Consider the following 6,470-nt stretch of genomic DNA (forward strand, 5'->3'; position numbering starts at 1 on the left):
TTGGATGTTGGGAGGCTGGGTGCGGAAGGCTGGTCATGGAGGGGAAAAAAGGATGCCTTTGCTGTGGTGGGTTTCTGGCAGAGTGATAGAGGTGTTGTCAACAGTGTGCACCAGCAGTGGAGAAGTGGTCTTGTTTTTGTGCCTCATGTGTTTCATGTTTTTGGAAGCCTTTAGGGTGTCAGAGCTACTCATGGGGGCCTATATTGGTCAGAGGTAGAAGCAGAGCAAGGGGGTGTTTGAATGCAGATTCAGAGGTCGAAGGGTGATCAGAAGAGAAAGGGGCCAACGATGTGGTTGAGGCCACAGGTATGTGAGCGCTTTTGCCTGTTTATTTAATTGACGCACTTAGCAGGTCAGGCAGGAGGTGCACAGGGGACTGTTTTTTCACCATGACAATGTATCTCTGGTGTCGGCATACCAGATGTTGCATGTTCTGCTCAAAGTGTTGCGGCAATAGGGATGCCAGCGGAGGAGTATGGCATGCATTCCTTTAGAACTGGGGCTTCCACTGAAGCAGGGAGGAGTAGATGGGGGATGAGCAGTCAAAGCCAGGTGCTCATCTGACTTCTTTCCGACTTATGTGCGTAGGGGGGAGTTTTGAACTGCCTTGTTAACGTCTAATGCTTTGTTTTCTTTTAATGTTTGGTGCACGGGCCTCAACATGATAGGATGATCATCTGGATTGTGAGACACTCATTTGTGAGATGGGCTAAACGGCAGGCACATGCAAGGAGCTTTGCGTCACACCTTGGTTTGTCACACCAGGGTATTAAAGTTGCATGGTTTGGTAAAGGGGGTATGTTATGGTCAGAACCAGTGGCTCATGGTTGGCGGGGAGGGCGAGTCACGGGTTGTGCGGGGAGTGGGGAGGTTGTGTGGTGCATCTCACAGGGGGGGATAAAATAAAAAAAATAAACTTACCTTGCCACCGTGTCCCATGTCTCTGCACCTGCCCTCCTCATGGAACTTGAGGAAAAAGAGCAGGCCTTACTGACCACCCTTCCAACATTATGATTAGTTTTGAGTGTCCTAGTTTGATGCTCAACCAGGGAAAGGGGGCCTGGGCTTGTTCTCCACTCAGGCTGTAATGTAGCCTGCATGGAGAATGGGGAAAGAGCGCATAACTGGTTTGGGAGGCTGCAGAGGGCTGACCAAACAGTTATTGTGCATTTAGCAGTGGGCAAACCACTCCTGCCTTGCTCCGAGAGCAGTGTTACAACAAACAATTGATGGACGGAATGCTGACAATGCAGACATTCTCCCCCAGTCAAGAGATCTGGGTTAAATCCATCGTTCTTTTGCCCACTACACCACCCCAGTTTAGACTTGGCCATATGCAAATCAGTCTTGACCCTGTGCCTCATGGGAACAGTTCAGCCCGAACTGCCAAGCCATGTCTTCCCTGGACTGGAATCAAGCATCCTAGGACCGGTTTCTGGCTATCAGCCGTCATCAGCCAGGATAGCTTGACTCCAGTGGCGTAGTGAGCACGGGTCCCACGTCTGGGAATACCCATTCCACTTAGGACGAAAAGCGTTACAACAAACAATTGATGGACGGAATGCTGACAATGCAGACATTCTCCCCCAGTCAAGAGATCTGGGTTAAATCCATCGTTCTTTTGCCCACTACACCACCCCAGTTTAGACTTGGCCAAATGCAAATCAGTCTTGACCCTGTGCCTCATGGGAATAGTCCAGCCCGAACTGCCAAGCCATGTCTTCCCTGGACCGGAATCAAGCATCCTAGGACCGGTTTCTGGCTATCAGCCGTCATCAGCCAGGATAGCTTGACTCCAGTGGCGTAGTGAGCACGGGTCCCACGTCTGGGAATACCCATTCCACTTAGGGCGAAAAGCGTTACAACAAACAATTGATGGACGGAATGCTGAAAATGCAGACATTCTCCCCCAGTCAAGAGATCTGGGTTAAATCCATCGTTCTTTTTCCCACTACACCACCCCAGTTTAGACTTGGCCATATGCAAATCAGTCTTGACCCTGTGCCTCATGGGAACAGTCCAGCCCGAACTGCCAAGCCATGTCTTCCCTGGACCGGAATCAAGCATCCTAGGACCGGTTTCTGGCTATCAGCCGTCATCAGCCAGGATAGCTTGACTCCAGTGGCGTAGTAAGCACGGGTCCCACGTCTGGGAATACCCATTCCACTTAGGGTGAAAAGCGTTACAACAAACAATTGATGGACGGAATGCTGACAATGCAGACATTCTCCCCCAGTCAAGAGATCTGGGTTAAATCCATCGTTCTTTTTCCCACTACACCACCCCAGTTTAGACTTGGCCATATGCAAATCAGTCTTGACCCTGTGCCTCATGGGAACAGTCCAGCCCGAACTGCCAAGCCATGTCTTCCCTGGACCGGAATCAAGCATCCTAGGACCGGTTTCTGGCTATCAGCCGTCATCAGCCAGGATAGCTTGACTCCAGTGGCGTAGTGAGCACGGGTCCCACGTCTGGGAATACCCATTCCACTTAGGGCGAAAAGCGTTACAACAAACAATTGATGGACGGAATGCTGACAATGCAGACATTCTCCCCCAGTCAAGAGATCTGGGTTAAATCCATCGTTCTTTTGCCCACTACACCACCCCAGTTTAGACTTGGCCATATGCAAATCAGTCTTGACCCTGTGCCTCATGGGAACAGTCCAGCCCGAACTTCCAAGCCATGTCTTCCCTGGACCGGAATCAAGCATCCTAGGACCGGTTTCTGGCTATCAGCCGTCATCAGCCAGGATAGCTTGACTCCAGTGGCGTAGTGAGCACGGGTCCCACGTCTGGGAATACCCATTCCACTTAGGGCGAAAAGCATTACAACAAACAATTGATGGACGGAATGCTGACAATGCAGACATTCTCCCCCAGTCAAGAGATCTGGGATAAATCCATCGTTCTTTTTCCCACTACACCACCCCAGTTTAGACTTGGCCATATGCAAATCAGTCTTGACCCTGTGCCTCATGGGAACAGTCCAGCCCGAACTGCCAAGCCATATCTTCCCTGGACCGGAATCAAGCATCCTAGGACCGGTTTCTGGCTATCAGCCGTCATCAGCCAGGATAGCTTGACTCCAGTGGCGTAGTGAGCACGGGTCCCACGTCTGGGAATACCCATTCCACTTAGGGCGAAAAGCGTTACAACAAACAATTGATGGACGGAATGCTGACAATGCAGACATTCTCCCCCAGTCAAGAGATCTGGGTTAAATCCATCGTTCTTTTGCCCACTACACCACCCCAGTTTAGACTTGGCCATATGCAAATCAGTCTTGACCCTCTGCCTCATGGGAACAGTCCAGCCCGAACTGCCAAGCCATGTCTTCCCTGGATCGGAATCAAGCATCCTAGGACCGGTTTCTGGCTATCAGCCGTCATCAGCCAGGATAGCTTGACTCCAGTGGCGTAGTGAGCACGGGTCCCACGTCTGGGAATACCCATTCCACTTAGGGCGAAAAGCGTTACAACAAACAATTGATGGACGGAATGCTGACAATGCAGACATTCTCCCCCAGTCAAGAGATCTGGGTTAAATCCATCGTTCTTTTTCCCACTACACCACCCCAGTTTAGACTTGGCCATATGCAAATCAGTCTTGACCCTGTGCCTCATGGGAACAGTCCAGCCCGAACTGCCAAGCCATGTCTTCCCTGGACCGGAATCAAGCATCCTAGGACCGGTTTCTGGCTATCAGTCTTCATCAGCCAAGATTGCTTGACTCCAGTGGCGTAGTGAGCACGGGTCCCACGTCTGGGAATACCCATTCCACTTAGGGCGAAAAGCGTTACAACAAACAATTGATGGACGGAATGCTGACAATGCAGACATTCTCCCCCAGTCAAGAGATCTGGGTTAAATCCATCGTTCTTTTTCCCACTACACCACCCCAGTTTAGACTTGGCCATATGCAAATCAGTCTTGACCCTGTGCCTCATGGGAACAGTCCAGCCCGAACTGCCAAGCCATGTCTTCCCTGGACCGGAATCAAGCATCCTAGGACCGGTTTCTGGCTATCAGCCGTCATCAGCCAGGATAGCTTGACTCCAGTGGCGTAGTAAGCACGGGTCCCACGTCTGGGAATACCCATTCCACTTAGGGTGAAAAGCGTTACAACAAACAATTGATGGACGGAATGCTGACAATGCAGACATTCTCCCCCAGTCAAGAGATCTGGGTTAAATCCATCGTTCTTTTTCCCACTACACCACCCCAGTTTAGACTTGGCCATATGCAAATCAGTCTTGACCCTGTGCCTCATGGGAACAGTCCAGCCCGAACTGCCAAGCCATGTCTTCCCTGGACCGGAATCAAGCATCCTAGGACCGGTTTCTGGCTATCAGCCGTCATCAGCCAGGATAGCTTGACTCCAGTGGCGTAGTGAGCACGGGTCCCACGTCTGGGAATACCCATTCCACTTAGGGCGAAAAGCGTTACAACAAACAATTGATGGACGGAATGCTGACAATGCAGACATTCTCCCCCAGTCAAGAGATCTGGGTTAAATCCATCGTTTTTTTGCCCACTACACCACCCCAGTTTAGACTTGGCCATATGCAAATCAGTCTTGACCCTGTGCCTCATGGGAACAGTCCAGCCCGAACTTCCAAGCCATGTCTTCCCTGGACCGGAATCAAGCATCCTAGGACCGGTTTCTGGCTATCAGCCGTCATCAGCCAGGATAGCTTGACTCCAGTGGCGTAGTGAGCACGGCTCCCACGTCTGGGAATACCCATTCCACTTAGGGCGAAAAGCGTTACAACAAACAATTGATGGACGGAATGCTGACAATGCAGACATTCTCCCCCAGTCAAGAGATCTGGGATAAATCCATCGTTCTTTTTCCCACTACACCACCCCAGTTTAGACTTGGCCATATGCAAATCAGTCTTGACCCTGTGCCTCATGGGAACAGTCCAGCCCGAACTGCCAAGCCATATCTTCCCTGGACCGGAATCAAGCATCCTAGGACCGGTTTCTGGCTATCAGCCGTCATCAGCCAGGATAGCTTGACTCCAGTGGCGTAGTGAGCACGGGTCCCACGTCTGGGAATACCCATTCCACTTAGGGCGAAAAGCGTTACAACAAACAATTGATGGACGGAATGCTGACAATGCAGACATTCTCCCCCAGTCAAGAGATCTGGGTTAAATCCATCGTTCTTTTGCCCACTACACCACCCCAGTTTAGACTTGGCCATATGCAAATCAGTCTTGACCCTCTGCCTCATGGGAACAGTCCAGCCCGAACTGCCAAGCCATGTCTTCCCTGGATCGGAATCAAGCATCCTAGGACCGGTTTCTGGCTATCAGCCGTCATCAGCCAGGATAGCTTGACTCCAGTGGCGTAGTGAGCACGGGTCCCACGTCTGGGAATACCCATTCCACTTAGGGCGAAAAGCGTTACAACAAACAATTGATGGACGGAATGCTGACAATGCAGACATTCTCCCCCAGTCAAGAGATCTGGGTTAAATCCATCGTTCTTTTTCCCACTACACCACCCCAGTTTAGACTTGGCCATATGCAAATCAGTCTTGACCCTGTGCCTCATGGGAACAGTCCAGCCCGAACTGCCAAGCCATGTCTTCCCTGGACCGGAATCAAGCATCCTAGGACCGGTTTCTGGCTATCAGTCTTCATCAGCCAAGATTGCTTGACTCCAGTGGCGTAGTGAGCACGGGTACCACGTCTGGGAATACCCATTCCACTTAGGGCGAAAAGCGTTACAACAAACAATTGATGGACGGAATGCTGACAATGCAGACATTCTCCCCCAGTCAAGAGATCTGGGTTAAATCCATCGTTCTTTTGCCCACTACACCACCCCAGTTTAGACTTGGCGATATGCAAATCAGTCTTGACCCTGTGCCTCATGGGAACAGTCCAGCCCGAACTGCCAAGCCATGTCTTCCCTGGACCGGAATCAAGCATCCTAGGACCGGTTTCTGGCTATCAGCCGTCATCAGCCAGGATAGCTTGACTCCAGTGGCGTAGTGAGCACGGGTCCCACGTCTGGGAATACCCATTCCACTTAGGGCGAAAAGTGTTACAAAAAACAATTGATGGACGGAATGCTGACAATGCAGACATTCTCCCACAGTCAAGAGATCTGGGTTAAATCCATCGTTCTTTTTCTCACTACACCACCCCAGTTTAGACTTGGCCATATGCAAATCAGTCTTGACCCTGTGCCTCATGGGAACAGTCCAGCCCGAACTGCCAAGCCATGTCTTCCCTGGACCGGAATCAAGCATCCTAGGACCGGTTTCTGGCTATCAGTCTTCATCAGCCAAGATTGCTTGACTCCAGTGGCGTAGTGAGCACGGGTCCCACGTCTGGGAATACCCATTCCACTTAGGGCGAAAAGCGTTACAACAAACAATTGATGGACGGAATGCTGACAATGCAGACATTCTCCCCCAGTCAAGAGATCTTGGTTAAATCCATTGTTCTTTTCC

This window comes from Triturus cristatus, chromosome 7, assembly GCF_964204655.1.
Source record: "Triturus cristatus chromosome 7, aTriCri1.1, whole genome shotgun sequence".
Classification (NCBI taxonomy): domain Eukaryota; kingdom Metazoa; phylum Chordata; class Amphibia; order Caudata; family Salamandridae; genus Triturus; species Triturus cristatus.